We start from the raw sequence: 17283 nt of genomic DNA on the forward strand, positions 1-17283 counted from the left end.
ACAAAAGGATTCCTTTCCCGACTCAGGCATGTGGTCCCCATTGGGGTCTCAGCAAGCATGAGTGAAGATGAAAGCCTCCCTCTCTTTCCTGCGCCGAATGTGTTGTGCACACGCCAACTCTGCTGATGAGTGTCCGCTTTTGTTCTGCACTGGACACACACACACACACACACACACACTCACTCACACACACACACACACACACACACACACACACACACACACACACACACACACACACACACACACACACACACACACACGCGTACGTACATACATAAACACAGCAAACCACACATGCGCTTGAACACACTTCCAAACGCCCACAGACACATTCAGTTTGCCGCAGTCACTCAGACACCCGGTCCTCAATGTGCTGTGACGACTTTTCAAAAACAGCCAAAGCTCTGCGTCAGAAATGATGCAAAGGGGCTGAGATTTCAGAGGAGCTGTATCACGCAGATTTGCTGAAGGCTTTAGTGACCACATTAAACTTTGGTTCTCCTTACAGATGTTTTCCTCTCTATATTGCTCCAGTGAAGGAATGGAGATGGGGGGTTGTATTTGTGCTCTAATCTGTGTTTGGTTTTTTAAGCCCCCAATGTTGTCTTCCAGGCAGCGCTGCCTGGAAGACACTAGGATTAGGCAATGGTTAGGGTTAGGGTTAAGGTTAGGGTTAGGTGCCTTGAAGTCGACGGCGCTGCCTTGAAGTCGACGTTTAGGGCTTAAAACACCATTGAGCGCTCTAATTGCTGGTGAAAAAGACATTTACATGAAGTAAGTCGCTCTGACTCCAGTACGACACATTGCAGAAATTTAAACCATTCAAGTGATCCTCAGAGGATTGAATTTTCCATTTTCATTAGATTTCCTATTCTGACTTTCCAACACGAATGCTGGGAATTTTCTAAAATGCATGATTTTAATGAGTAACACTGGTATAGCAGATGTGGCCCACATATGGAATATGTTAGGGGAAATTACTGGTTAAGCACTGTAAACTACTCTTTGCAAGCAACCTGCATCTGGAAGGTCTACCACAACAATGCAAGAAGAGAGCAAACAGACCCACGCTAAGGAAAACACTGGAAATGTGCAACTTCATCAGTTACCAAAGCTTCCTTGAGAATTTTAATGAGGAAATATAATCCATAGAACAATCTAAGTCCATTCAGGATCCTTAAATTGCACAGGATTTTAATTGCAACTGTGTGTGAGACGTTGACCAGTCAGTAAAGGCAGAACAAACTGCACAGTACTGTATCATGTATACTCTCTAATGTACAGGCAGCTAAATAGCAGAGCAGATCCAAACACAAGCCCTCTAGCTTTAACCACAGTTCAAACATGGTATATCCAGCTCCTCACACTGCATACCAAGCTGCTGGGCAGGACAGGTTAAAAGAAGGTTTAGCCACAGTCCACTTTTCATTAGGGCAGTAATTATAATTGGCCTATGCCAGCTACTTCTCAATCCTCACACTTTGTCATCTTAATCTTTGCTAATCCTCCTTTGTGTTTTCTGAAATTAGTTTGTGAAGTGGGCTCAATCTAGGTCAATCCTTCAGGCACTTTGGAAAGAGTCTGATGGGGTTTGGTGTGTGTGTGTGTGTGTGTGTGTGTGTGTGTGTGTGTGTGTGTGTGTGTGTGTGTGTGTGTGTGTGTGTGTTTGAATCCCCTGTGACAGATTTGATGGGGGGTCGCAAGGAGGGAGGACGGAGCAGGGGTGCAGTTGTGGGCACTGAGTTGGGCAAACACCTATTATCGCCATTTTAATTGGAGATTAGCGGGGGGGATTTAGCTGCAGAGTCTGCAGGGAGGCAGACGGCCTTGGGTGCTGGCATCACTCTCTGTGAGCATGACTCTGTGTACCCAATATAAGCCTTTTTATGCTCAATGTAGAAAAAAAGGGAAGAGAGTTTATCCGTGAGGAGATGCTGAGAAGACTCTTCTTTTCTTCTTCGTCTCAAAACTTAGAAAAGATAGAATGAAATGACAATTTCAATTATGGTGCAAAATGAGTTTGCCCTTTGACAAAGTCACAGGCGATATTCTCTCAGTGGATTCCCGAGGCAGTGACGGAAATGGGTCATATTATGAGCAGAAAAATAAGACTGAATTAAAAAAATGGCTAACAGAGAGAGGTGAGAAGCATTTGTGACAATATCTGGGAGAGGGAGAGTGTAATATACATTTACATATATTTACATGACACTCATGCTTTTGATGGACCGGTCCAACTGCCCAGTGACAGAGATTAAAAGGAACAGTCGGGCACATAACCCCCCGTAAAACCACAACTTGTCGCTTTTACACATTGGTTTTTGTATGTATTAAACTAAAGTGTTATAATGTGTTAAATAGTGAGCTTCGGTGTGATGGTAGACATATTTTGTTACCTTTGGACAGCAGCTACAGTAGCAGTTTCCCTGTTTCTGCTAAGGTAACCTGATGCCGGCACTTGGTTCATATTTACGGTACAGACATGAGAGTGGTATTGATCAATTTATCTTCAACTCTTGCGCATTTATAATATATTGTTAATAAAAGAAGCTATCTCATGAATTCTGCATGTAAAGTCAATGGTTTGTAAATTATAAACCTGCACCACATTAATTTCTCCAGTTTATATTCCAGCCAACAAACCAAAGATTAAGATTATACAGAACCACTGAACAGCCAATAGTACCGCCTATCTGAGCCTGAGCACACGCAGGCTGAGTCAGCAGCCACAATGCAGGTGCAAACTGATAAGAATTTTTTTTTTCTTCTTTTTTTGTTATCTCATAACCACAGGACCTTCGGGTGTTACCTTGTGTCTACTGTCATGTGGTTCCAAGGTGAAAAGTAAATCTTGCGTGTTTAAATCGCTGGAAAGTGCACTTCCATAAAAATGCAGGGACATAACCTTGGCCAGAGTGTGTTGGAATGTGATAACACACATGTCCCTCCATGCTAATGGCTAATAGGCAGGGGTGCTGAGGGGGATTTAGCATGATATATTGTAGCTTAACAGGGTTAATGTGCTTGAAAGGATGTCTTTTTATCTTGCTTATTTTGCTCTTTTCCCACAACTGTCTGTCCTTTAGACCTCCCTGCTCATTCCTCACTGTCCTCCCAGCGTTCTGTTTCTTAACTCCTGATGTTTGAAATGTTTAAGCCTGTTGTAGAAATTGTAGGAAGGTCATAGCATTTCTGTTCATCGGGAGGCCATTTTTAAACACTACTCTAAATTTGTATAATGTAAAGCAAGTATGGGGACATCATTCAATCATCACTCTCATATCTGTACGCCAAATATGAAGCTGCAGCCAACAGATGATTAGCTTAGCTGATCATAAAGACTGGAAACAGGGAAACACCTAGCCCGGCTCGGCCAAAAGCCAAAACGGATTCCCTCTAGAAAGGACAATTTTCTTCACAGCCTCACATGTAAGTTGAAGAGGGATTCAGGTGAATGTTAGTAACTAACGTAAGTATTTTATTAGGTGTGTGGCTGCAGTATGAAGAAATCCCCAGTATAACACCTTACCATGCCCAACAGCATTTAGAAATATGAGCATCTTATGTGAAATGGTGAAGGGCTGGAAGGCAGCAGAAGTTTTAAAACACGAGTAAAAATCTCCTTAGTAGGTACAAAAAGCGTTAGCCCATTGGCAAATCATCTCTCTGGCAGTTGTGATTTTGTTAACATTTTATTTTAACGCACACCTCGTCTTCCTGCGCTCACTGTTCAGCGTTTCACAGAAACTAAATATGGCTTAAACATAACAAGCACTCATCTTTCTTCCACTATCCATCCTTCACTCTGTCCACCTCAAACTGATGTTTCTCTGTCGCTTTCTTTCTGCATTTACATCCCCTGACCCACTTTTCAACTTTCAACTCTTCTTGACTTTTGTGTGAGAACAGCAGCAACAGCAGCAGATCTATCAGATCACATGCAGGGAGCATATACAACCCCACTCCTCCCTCATGACTAATCAGCTGGAACCGTTTTTTCTTCCCAAAAAAAGCTGCACACCAGCCTCTCCCACAGACTGCGAACTCTTGACTCTACCTCACAATAAGCCCACCATCTGGAATTGACCTACCCAAATGTCCTACATGGGAGTAGGACATTTGTACAAAGTACAAAATTTCACATCTGCATCATCCAACTTTGACAGAGTACTCCACCAACTTAGCATTCCATTCCTACAACATTGTCGGATTCACAAGAGACAGTAAAAAAAAATTAGGAATTGATGCTGCAGAAACTGCAGAGACACAATGCTATTCAACTGCAAAGAGTTCTGTCTGAGATTCTAACATCTTAGGATGGATTGGATCTTTGGGCGTTAGATGGTTATTCAGACAGACCAAGCAATTCAAAAAAATCATTTTGGAAGCTATATGGCGGGCATTTTTTTTTTTATTTCACTAAACATAAATTGAAAAATATACATTTCTTTAAAAATCACAAAAACAACAACTAGTTTTTCCAGGGCTTCAAACATCTCCGTGTTCAGAATAAAAAATGGAGTTGTTTCCATGACAACTGAGCATGCTCCACTTGCTGAAGCGAAGGCCATGAGATGTGATTGAAAGCTCTAGAAAAAGCTGGACTTCATTAAGCCTCGAGTTTTTTCATGTGTGTGTTTGTGGGAGTCAAACTACTATTTCAGTGGACACGAATCAACTTTCATGTTCAACAATCCATTGATCAATTGAAAAATAGCAGAGATTAATCCATAAAATAAATAATCGCTTGTAGAAACCCCAAATAATCATATCTTTGTAGCAGTGTTTGTCAATATATTAGTCACCAGTTTGAGTTATTTTCCTTGTTTACATTATTTTTCTTTCCCTTGTATATTTAAATATTCACAAAAGATCTTTCTTTTTTTTTTTTTTTTTTTTTCCTTTTTTTTTTTTTCTCTCTCTCCTCTCCTCTCCTCTCCTCTCCTCTCTCTTTTTTTTTTTTTTCTTTTTTTTTTTTTTTTTTTTTTTCTCTCCTCTCCTCTCCATTAGCCAGATCTAAGTAATGCTGACCTGCTGACAGAGTCACCACTTTGGCTCTGGTCCAGTCCAAATGAGCCCACTTTGGCCCTCGTTCCAGCACGGATGGCTCACTATCTCGGCCTTCATTCAAGGTCGCCGTTCAATACTTTACATTTCTGTTTCCTGAGGCGGGTCATGTACTGTGTTTTTTTTCTTTCTCTCTATCTGACCATAGAGAGAATTGGACTTTTTCAGTGGCATTAAACGTCCTGGGGCTGAAGCCTGAAGGCTGACAGTCTTGTGGGTTTCATCTTTAGGTTGTGTAGCCAGTTTAATATGGTATGGCTGTGTGTTGTGCGCATCTGTTATCCCAGAATGCCCTGGGGCTCTCGGTCACTCTCTGTGAAATGACACTGGAAGGTAATTGACCTAGAAATCACTAGGTGTTTTTCATTTTCAGCTCCAGAGACCTAGAGAGACATAAATAGAGAACATACTGTACCCATACATTCGACTACTTTAAACATGGACAATGACAAATCAAACTCTTTATTAAATAGAGCATCTGAAACATGTCTCCAAATAAGTATTTATACAAACAGCTGCACCTCCTCTTAACATGGCAATTTAACATTTCGGCAAATAACCTGTACAGCCTGTACATAAATAGAGAAATAATGTAAACACCTGACGTGGAAGTTATCTGAATGTCCCCAAAACTGATGGATTGATAGTTAAAGTTATTATTATTGTACAACAATAAGAGAATGACTAACCTTGTCACAAAACCCACATGTCAGGAGGAGAAAAGAATGTCTTACAAAGGAGACACAAACTGTATCACGTAGAACTAGACCTGATGCAGAATCTGATATAAATTCATTACATCATCTGACGACTCAATATAAAACATGGTGTAGAAAAAGCAAATGACCTCTGTCTGACCTATTTTCAAGTCTTTAGCATACACCATAATTTCATACAACAGTATTGTTCTGTTTACAGATGAGCCAAATGCGCAGAGTACCAATAATCGGAACTTGAATAAATGATTAAACAATGTTTCATGCAAGTTGCAAGTTCATCAATTATAATAATATTTATTTTAGTCACAAATACTGCTATAAAGTTGGCTCAATGTGGATGGATCAATGCCAGATGATATTCTATACTAATGTTATTGTCAACAAATACCATGAAAAGATGTTAGATTGTTTTGAAAACCACAATAATCTGCGTTGTACTTGTGGCATTCCTGCCACCTTAAAGGGTAACTACCGTTTTTTTTTTTCAACCTGGACCCTATTTTCCTATGTTTTTGTGTCTAAGTGACTGATGAGAACAACAATCTTTGAAATTTGTCCAGTATTAAGCAAGATCGCTGCAGTCACCAGCGGCGAAACGAGCTACAATGTAAGTTTTGGGGCAATTGTGCAGCTTGTATTTAGCTTCACAAAAGTGCTTGTTTTGGCACTGACAGGCTCAGATTAATATTCTAAGTGTCTCACAAATTTCGGAAAGGATTTCTAAGGAGGTCGACCTTTCTGTTAAAGATCCTTTTTTTAAACGTAAAAACATCTGCGAAACTGGGTTCGCTAAACCCACCAGACTCCATGTAAATAGAGTCAATAGTAAACAGTAATTTAAGCATCGGAAAATACACTTCATTCAAAGTTGACAGAAACAAAATAAAACTGTGCAAAGCTGTTTTGGGTCGTATTTTCACTTTTCCAACCATCACAACTCATAGTTTACCGATTTACATGTGAAAATATGTTGGCTCTATACATGCTAAAAGTATTGCTTTTTTAAATGGAGTCTGGTGGGTTTAGCGCTAGCGACTTCAGAGATGTTTCTGGTTGAACAGAAAGGTCTCAAAGAGTTTTAAAGGTCTATCTCTGAAGGGATCCTTTCCATAATGTTGTCAGACACTTAGAAGAGTCTGGTGGCTTTAGTTAAAAAAAAAAAATCTTACTCTTTAAAAGAAACGACGACCTCCTTAGAAATCCTTTCCATAATGTTGTCAGACACTTAGAATATTAATCTGAGCCTGTCAGTGGCGAAACTTTTGGCACTTTTGCCCTATTAACTTACATCGTAGCTTGTTTCGCTGCTTTCGACTGCAGCAATCTTACTTAAAGGGATACTTCACCGATTTAGCATTCAGCTTTGTATCAGTAGAAACCCGATAGTATTTCTGAATGACCGTGCCTCCCTCCCTCATGTGCCCCTGAGACGAGAGATTTCTGCATTTGGGGCCTGGAAAAAATCTTCCGATGACGTAAAATGACGATTTTTTGCGCTGCTTTGAAGATTTTGGGCCAGAGGCAAAGGACTACAGCCAGTAGTAGGATCTACTTCTGTATGTTTTCAACAGCGCACCGGGGTTGGACTGCCGAGTCTGGCCGAGGTATTCCGAATGAAAACGACTGTCAGCCATCTTGAATCTTCGCTAAACAGGCCTTTCGGTTTTCAGCAGAAAACATTTACAACAATTATCTGCATTCAAACTACCGGACGTGTACCACCGGGATACATCGGTACAGATTGGAGAATATGGAGGAAACGTTATTACAGACGCAATACCGGCACACTACGAGCTTCGGGCTTCGCACGGAGACCAGCGGGTGTCGCTCAATGCCGCTAGCCGGCTAGGAGACATCCTCATCGGCTAGGTGGAAAGCTAACGCTAGCTGTCCACCTGTCCCAGCCATCCTGCTTGCAAGTGTCTGCTCATTAAACAACAAGCTGGACTACATCCTCCTTCAACGAAAATCCCAACGTGAGTTCAGTGACTGCTGTGTTTTTTGTTGTTGTGGAAACATGCCTGAACAACAGTGTACCGGAACCGGACTATCCAGCTACCAGGCTGCTCTCGCCGCCCGTGGAGGTGGGCTGTGTTAAACGGACTGGTGTAGAAATAAAATCCAACTAGCTACTGCTAACTGCTGATGGAGCTTGTGACTGTTAAATGCCGACCATTCGACATTCCACGCTAATTCACGGCTGTGTTTATACTCTGTGTTTAGCTACACCAATGCTAGTATGCGTTAGCTGAACTTTACGGATCCTGCTTGCAAGTGTCCGCTCATTTAGACCACAAACTGGACTACATCCAACTTCAACGACACTCCAAACGCTTGAGTTCAGAGACTGCCGTGTTTTTGTTGTTGTGGAAACCTGCCTGAATAGTTACCGGACTGTCCAGCTACCAGGCCTGCTAGCCCTCCTCGAAGCTAGAGATGCTCTGTCGCCAGGTAAAAGAGGTGGGCTGTGTTAACACTGAGTGGCGCAGAAATGTGGTGATTTGTATCCATTTAACTGTTAACTGCTGGTGGAGTTTGTGACTGTTAAATGCCCAATTTCTACATTACACACTAATTCACGGCTGTGTTTATGTCCGGTGTTTACAGCCCACCAAGCGCTAATGCTAGTATCGTGTTAGCTGACTTTACGGAGCCTATAAAGTGTGTGTACTAAATGTAGCCTGTTTCGTATGTCGTTTTAATATAATGTCGTTTTTATATATGTTAAATGTGTAACACCACTTGAGTCAACGATGAACGTTGTTTCGCGTATATGGTTGAAATGACAATAAAACACGCTTGAGTTGAGTTGAATGCCTCTGTCGGTCTGTCAAGCGGTAGGCGTGGCTTGGGAGTGGACTCAAAGCAACGAAGCAGGTGCATTCTGGGATTTGGTGTTTTTCATCCATATAAGACAAAAACACATTTTCTGGCTTTTCTCGGCCTAGAAGGCACCAATTAAATTTTTTTTTTTCACATTTCTACTACATAAGTGACCCAATTTAAAGATATATTCAGCTTTCCAGCGGTGAAATATTCCTTTAATACTGGACTAATTTCAAAGATTGTTGTTCTCACCAGTCACTTAGACACAAAAACATATAGCAAAATAGGGTCCAGGTTGAAAAAAACTGTAGTTACCCTTTAACCATAGTCCTCATTAATCGGGTTTAAACGAGTTTAAAATGCCAAGAAAGTGGAAGGTAACGGACATTCGGCGGGATTTCCGGCGACACCTGAACAATCCCGGAAGTGGAAAGAATGTTATTCCCCTCAGTCACTTAGACACAAAAACATAGGAAAATAGGCTTGAAAGAATCGGTAGTTACCCTTTAAGTCCTTTCACCAGAAGTGTTTTCCTTTTTTTCTTGTTGATCTATTTTTGTGTCCAAGAGGTGCTGCTTTGATTTTATGGTAATTGCGGTTGCTGCAGAGTGTTCTTGTAATGATTGATTGTGGTATAATGCGTCACTCCTTTTGTCCTAGCTTTCAGACTGCTTTCAGATTCAGGTTTTAGAGCTTCTTCCTCCAGACTACACCACATTTCTAATACAGCACACTGTACTGCTCTTGTTAGCACTCAATAACATCTGGTCTATTTGGTGAAACACTTGAAAATGCATCACATTGATTTTATTTGTCTGAACATGGTGGGCATATCACAGGACTGTTGGTACATGACACAAGAATGGGAATTGACCCAAATATCAATGCTAAGCGGTTATGACATGCGCACACACCTGCCAATGTGCTTCAGGCTTCTGTTTTGTCCATAGATGGAAATTCCAGCAGTCACATCTCATGCAAATCAGCTTGTGTAGCTGTTGCTGAGAGGGTCACAGCAGACCACAGGTTACAGTTTAACCCTGCTTGTTAGAGCAGTCAGCCTGGCAGAAGTGTTAGCCAGCCCACCTCTCACCTCCCCTGTGCTACATTTCCACACCAAAATCCTAACAAGCCTATTGCGATTCAGGAGAAGGCGTTTAATTTGCCCCGGAGCCAACATTTTTTCCAGCATGTGTACACTGTAATGAGATTTCCACTGCATCTCCCCGAGCTGTGAAACCATTCTCATCACATTTGAATAGAGAGCAACTGCTGCAATTCCCCAGAAATAAAACTTTATGGTGAATAACAATAAGTACTGTTGGTTGTCTGCTGGTTTTGCATCATTGTACTGCTCCTGGGTCTCAAGCCTTTGGAAATAAGACTCAGTAACATAATGCATTGTTTATTACTGGTAGTCTTGTGCTGAGGAGAAATAATTGGATAAAATAACTCACACTGCAGAACTGTGGGCAGGGCAGCTTTTTGTCATTTGTTGTTTATTGGCCTTGTTTGGTCTCGAAACTATCACTAATTCCTGCTCGTGGTTCAATCATCAGTCGTGAAAGACAAACTATACGGACTGCAATGCCTCAATAGCAGAGGAGCAGTACAAGAAAAAAACTATGATATGGCATTATTATGAAAAGTTTTCAAATATACCAAAAGATAACAGGAAAAGGAAAAGGGGTGCCTGTGGGTTAAAGTGCATTATGATGAGAGAAACAAATAATCAATATGGCAGCAGAGTGAGATCCATGAGTTAATAGACATTAACGTTCATAGAGTTGGTACATATAAGATAAGTATATTTCTCCAGTTTAGGCAAGGCAAGTTCATTTTGTTTAGATAGCACATTTCAGCAACAAGGCCATTCAAAGTGCTTCACACAAAACACCTCAAGCATCAAAACAAAGTGCAAAAGAAACACAATACAAAATGGCATTTTAATACAATTAAAACAGCCATTAAAGGGCCCAGAGAATAGAAAATAAAAACAAGCTAAAATAGAGCAAGCCAGGTATAAAATACAAGGAAATAATTGTTATGTTATGACCAGAATAATTAAATATAAAGTGAAAAAAGAATTAAATGTTTTAATGTAACATTTATCAAAACCTAGTCATAATGTCCATTTAAAATTTAATATCCAACATTTATTGTCTGCTGGAGAGTTTTTTTGTTTTAGATTCAAAAAAGTTTTAAGATTCAGTTTAATGTATCATCACAGCAACAAAAGTGAATGCCATGTCTCTAAATCTTTAGCTAAGTGGGGGCATTCAACAAATGAAGAAAATGATTTGACAAACTTAAGGTCCACTAGCTTTTTGAAAAGCTTTTATCTTTAAGCCACAAGAGAACAAAAAGTCATAAATGGACTGCGTTTAAATGTAGCGCCTTTCTACCTCACTGGACAAATCGCTTTACAATTTGCCTCTCATTTACACATTCATACGCTAATGCTGGCAGAGCTGCCAACTGGCCTGCCCATTGGGAGTAATGGTGCGTTCTTTTTGTCTTGTAATCGCGACTAGTAGCTCGAGCGTGACGTCACATCCGTGTCGAAAAACGAATAACCGCGGGTTGTTGCATTCTTTTTGTCACACAATACTACGAGTCGGAGAAAAGATGGATTTTTGTAACATTTTTAGTAACATTTAGGATTCTATTCACCCAGTTATTGACATATTACACACATATATTTCACAGTTTGATACATGAAAATTACGTTTTGATTAACGTTAACGTTAGGCTACTGCTCTGCTTTCTGCTCAAGACTCGGCTTAAAGCCATTGTTGTCATATAGCAACCAAGCGTCTCTAGCCAATTTAAGCTGCACAAGCTACAAAATAACTAATTAGACGGTATTTAACTCCTAATAAGACTGTAGCGACATGCCTATAGGTATCAGTATACAGTGGCAATGAAACGCTACGTTCATTTTACGTTTTGTTAACAAAGACAAAAGTGCTTAAAATTGTAGATAACCACAATGTTTTTTACTACGGATGTGCAGCGGCACGTAGCCATCTTTGAAAGTGAGCTCGGGGTCTTCTGAGTTCAGACGACTTGACGAGTCGTAAATACGACCTCGGGGGCGTTCTTTTTGCAACTTCCGGGTCGTAACTCCGGAAAACAACTCATAAAACGACTTTGGTGGACAAAAAGAACGCACCATAACTTGGGGTTAAGGGCCAGATGTACTAACGCCTTTGCGCCCACTTCAGGCGTATTTGTTTTGCAACGTGAGCGTAAAAGCATGGCGAGGTATGTACAAACAGGCCGCACTAAGGTAGAAGCGCAGACTGCCTGTCGCGGGGACTGATAATGGCAAATTGCGCTTTTCCGTGTCATGCATATGCATTCATGGGAGGGTGAAGGGGAAAGTGGGAGTTTCCCATAAAAAGATGGGAGGAGAAGTGTAAAGTGCACCTAATTATGTATTCCGCGGTATGTACAAAAACCGCCCCTTGAAAGCGTGCCTCTATTTTGCTGATTACCCGATGAACTGCAGGTTTGGTAAATACGACGTGAGCTGAAGTATCACAGCGTGCACTTTCTGCGGGTTGGCCATGGCGCTGATAACGCCACATTCACAAATGTACGTACATCTGGCCCTCAGTGTCTTGCTCGAGGACACCTCTACATTCGGATAGGAGGTGCGGGGGAATTGAACGGCAACCTTGAGATTTAAAGACGACCCGCTCTACCTCCTGAGCCACAGACTCTTCAAATGTAATATTGATGAAATCATAACAGCGACTGACCTTGCATCTCAACAGATCCATCTCCATGACGAGCAAACTCCATCTGATGAAGAAGTTAAAAAGCCCTGGAAAAAGCTTCACTAAGGGGACCTTGAGTTAGGATGGTTTTGTGAAATAACTGGAGAACAACGTCAAAGTATAGCATCAGTAATCTTCACAAATTAATTATCAGCATCATGCAAACGGAAAATGTTGTACGGATTCTTAAGATTCTAAGTAAATAATTGTTAAACGCAAGACAGTTGCAATCTACGCTGAAAGCGGCCATCTGGCTTTTGCCATGTAGAAGTAAGGCTTGAGTGTGTCAATTTAAACTAACTCTTTCATCTTGGTTCGACAACCCGTCTTATGAGCTAGTTCTTTTCTTGCATAACCCCAATAAACACAGTGATAATCTGTACGCCAACGTGTTGTGATGGCATCATACAAGTGTTTACCAAGTTGTAATGCTGAAATGCAATCAGCTGTACTGTATAATGTCAGGATTTTGTATTTTATTTGCAATAAACAAGTGTTGAGCTGTCTGATTTGAACAGAAAACATCAGTCAAGGTTAATAGGCTAGTTATTGTGACTACTTTAAAGACTCGGATAAAACTGACTATTAAAAGTAGATTAGGAATATAATGTGCACATCATACACTAATGAGACTGCTGAGAAAGGCACAGAAGATTGAAAAAGATTGTAATAATAATCAGATAACGACACAGTTGAGTGATGGCTAAAAAAAACAGTCAGTATTTAAGTAGGATTACAGTTGCACGCAGTAATATTATTAGAAAAACATTTGTCCCAGTCTCTCTCTCTGCATGCATGCCCAGATGTAAAAGACCATAAAACTCTGAGTCAGAAAGAAAAAGGATTGTGTGGGGGCGTCTAGAGAGAAATGGACTGTAAGAGCTGATGTATTGTCAGAAAAACAGACTCCCCGAGCTGAATTAGTCACACCAATACATCAGTAAAAAAAAAAAAGTAACGTTTGAAGCACCCCCTCCAAAACCTGACATTACAGCCTTACATCACCCTCCTGTCCAGGGCCCCATCTGTCATAATTAATCACATATGTTTTGGGAAAAGGCCTGGGGCCGTCCTCTAAAGGCACCCAAACATAACCCTATCTCCCTTGATTAATCTCCCACAAAACAGACACACTGCACGATGCTTAACACACACTCTGCCATGACACTGGCCTAGAATGAGGAAACAGGCCCTCTCACCCACAACCATATGACTCATTCATGATTTTTCAAAGGGGCCATGCGTGTGTGTGTGTTGTTGTGCAAGGTGTTTGGAATATCATTTTAAAGCTTCTCATATGATCCACTAAAGAATAAGGTGTGAAGAAAACCTCTGACTTCATGTTTTGATGAGACTTTGTCAATGGGAGCTTCTGGCACCTACGGCCTCTTAATTAGAAGAGGTTGAGTGTTTTGTTCGCTGCGCTCAGACCTGAGTGTTCTCTCACCTCTTCTGTCATTGATACAGCCCTCCTCCTAACCTCTTTACCCCTTTGGTTTTGTTGCTGCCAGTGTCACCCGCTGGGGGAATCATCTACTTGTCAGCTCCCTACCGGGCACCCATTTGGGGGACTATAGAGAACAACACAGGGGGATGGTACGCTGGAGTAGCTTTTGCAATTTAGAAAACAATGGAAGGAGGTAGATGAGTATCAACGTGTGATCTGTACATTGTTATTCATGTTTTTAGAGTCTTGTGTCTGTTATGGGGTGGACTTTGGCTGTAGGGCCGTTCCTGTTCATTATCATTAATCATTAGACATTAATCATCTTAATGTCTTGTGTTAAATCCTGCCAGCATGGCTTAATACAATGTCCACAGTGATGCGGAACATTTTGAAAATCCTGTTACATTTACAAAGTTTTCCATGCACTCTAGCTTTTGCTGTCAGAAGTTTCCAATCCTTTAATTATTTACGGATTTACTGTTGAGCAAGACTAAAAGTCCACGGCCAGGCCAGCGGCTCTGTGAGGCTGTGCGTAGGCACTGAGCTAAATGCTAACACATCTTATTTTAGCTAATTTTTAAAGACAGCCGACACGATGGGAGCAAGACGGAAAAAATATATATAAATAAAAAAAAAATATATATATATATATATATATATATATATATATATATATATATATATTTTAATAGTGGACAAATTAAAAATTTGTCCTGATAATGGTGATAGAGGAAAGTGCAGCTGAAATGTCAGTCATATTCCAATGGATCAGAAATGAAGCTGGAAATTGGTCTGTAAACTGCCGTTAATGTTTACAAAGAATAGTATGGATTATAGTTTTATTGATTTATTTTTCAAATTAGGTCAACGGCATACCATGTTCTGGCTTCGTGTTTTTTGGACCAATAGCCTGCTGGCTCCCCATACACCAATGGCACAAGAAAAAAAAAAAAATCAACTGATAAGGGTTATGACACTTTTTCTTTTATTCATTATTGGATGTAATGAATCAAAATCCGATTTCTTTGTAATGATTGTGTATGGGAAAAGCGTTTTGGCCACTATACGCCAAAATCGCTCCACATAACAGTCCTACGCTTTTCCTGGGAGATTGTCAGCTGAAAGACCGACTTTCTGGTGCGTTCCTTTTTGGTTGTGCCACTAAATAAAGCAGTTTAGATAATCTGGCTAAACAGTTGGTTAATTTACAATTTGTCTGATCATCTGACTGCTCACATTTCTTTTGCCATTTGACAAGTACAATGTCATTATTATTTAGAGGAATGATGACCCAAACTAGTTAACCAGAATTACCACTAAAACCACTATCCTCTTGGCAGAAAGATGCAGTCATTCCTGACTTCTGCTAGGTTTTTTATTCATGTACTTCCTGATGGATTCTCAAATGGAAGTGAGCTCAGAGTGAGACTACAGCTCCGATTACCTAACGTGCCCATCAGGTGCTGTGGGTGTACGTCAGTGGTTTTCAAATGTATAGGTGCTGAAGAGTTTCAATTATTCACTGTACCGTACAGTATGTGTCAGGGCTCTGTTGTGCACAAGGAGGAGTTGTGGGCGTTAATATTTGATGTACTCCTTTCTATCTGTGAGCTGGTATGAAGCTGATGGATGACCCCCGATGTTTGTGTGTGTCAGCGTTATTGATCAAACTAATGTGGGGGAGGGAAAGAAAGAGAGACACTCATTCAGGCCGTCTCAGGTCAGACAAGTTTTTCTTACTTTGTGTTACATCAGTGGTCTGCCAAGGTTCAATTGTTAATGGACCGATCCGCCAGAGAAATCATGAATAAGTTATTGTAGACATTGCCTTTCAGCTGTAAGGATTTATCTGTCACTCAGGCCAAGCTAACGGCTTATAAATTGAAATAATGACAACAAATAATACATAACATGAAACTTTAATGTTCCCATGGTGAACCTGAGCACATAAACATTGTGGGGCTACCCTACAGCAAGTACAGAACCTACGTTCAGGAGCAATATTAATTTGGGCTCAGAGGTTTGTTTGTGCCATGTTGCCACTGCATTAAGATGATCTACAGTTGGTCCAACATTATGATCGGGGTCTATAACCACGACGTTCCATTTCCGAGATTGTTCAGGTGTTGCCAGAAATCCCGCCAGATGTCTTTCATTTCGGCCGGATGTCCGTTACCATCTACTTTCTTTGTGTTGGCATTTTAAACTCCGGCTGATTAAGGAGGACTATGGTTAAAGGGCAACTACAGTTTTTTTTCAACCTGGACCCTATTTTGCTATGTTTTTGTGTCTACGTGACTGATGAGAACAGCAGTCTTTGAAATTAGTCCAGTATTAAGCAAGATTGCTGCAGTCGGCAGCGGCGAAACAAGCTACGATGTAAGTTAATAGGGCAAAAGTGCCTGTTTTGCCACTGACAGGCTCAGATTAATGTCTGACAAAATACACTTCATTCAAAGTCGACAGAAACAAAATAAAACTATGCAAAGCCGTTTTGGGTTGACTTTCCACTTTTCCAACCATCACAACTCTAGGTTTGGTTGAAATAAACACATAGTTTACCGATTTACATGTGAAAATATGTTGGCTCTATACATGCTAAAAGTAATTTTTTAAATGGAGTCTGGTGGGTTTAGCGCTAGCAACCTCAGAGCTGTTTCTAGTTGAACAGAAATGTTGTAAAAAGAGGTTTTAAAGGTCTATCTCTGAAGGGATCCTTTCCATAATGTTGTCAGACACTTAAAATATTAATCTGAGCCTGTCAGTGGCAAAACGGGCACTTTCAACTCCAGGTTGAAAAAAACAGTAGTTACCCTTTAACTGCTCCTCAGATCTCTGCAGGGTAAATCCAGACAGCTAGCTAGACTATATGTCGAATCTGAGTTTTCTGTTGCACAATTATAACAACCTTTGAAGGTACACATGTTCCACCCAAACAAGTTCCTTCCAGAGGCTATTTTGCAGAGGCGTCGTTGCTCCATCCCGCGTATAGCGCCGCCCAAGACGATTGTGATTGGTTAAAAGAAATGCCAATAAACCAGAGCACGTTTTTCTTCCATCCCGGAATGCTGTGTGGACTAGACAGACTCTCCTCCGCCGTGTTGTGTTCGGGGCAAAAGCTCTGCTGAACTTGCATCTCTGTATACAGTGTGTGTCCTGTGAACTACAGGCCTGTAATGTCTGTGGTATCAGATGATAGGAGGTTCATATTTCGCCCTGACTGGAATGAACTCCTGACATACTCTGGTGTGACCGAGAGCGACTCTTGTCTGTTAACCTAGTTCAGGTTTCCTCACAGATTTAGTTCAATAAGGAGGGAAATCCTTTCTGGGACCTTTGGAGGAAAATCATTTATGACTACTGATTAAACAGACTTGTACAAGATGTGTGCGCGTAAAGGAAAAATAAATTTTTTCATAAATGTTGGCATAGCTTT

Source organism: Perca fluviatilis, chromosome 17 (genome assembly GCF_010015445.1).
Source record: "Perca fluviatilis chromosome 17, GENO_Pfluv_1.0, whole genome shotgun sequence".
Lineage (NCBI taxonomy): Eukaryota > Metazoa > Chordata > Actinopteri > Perciformes > Percidae > Perca > Perca fluviatilis.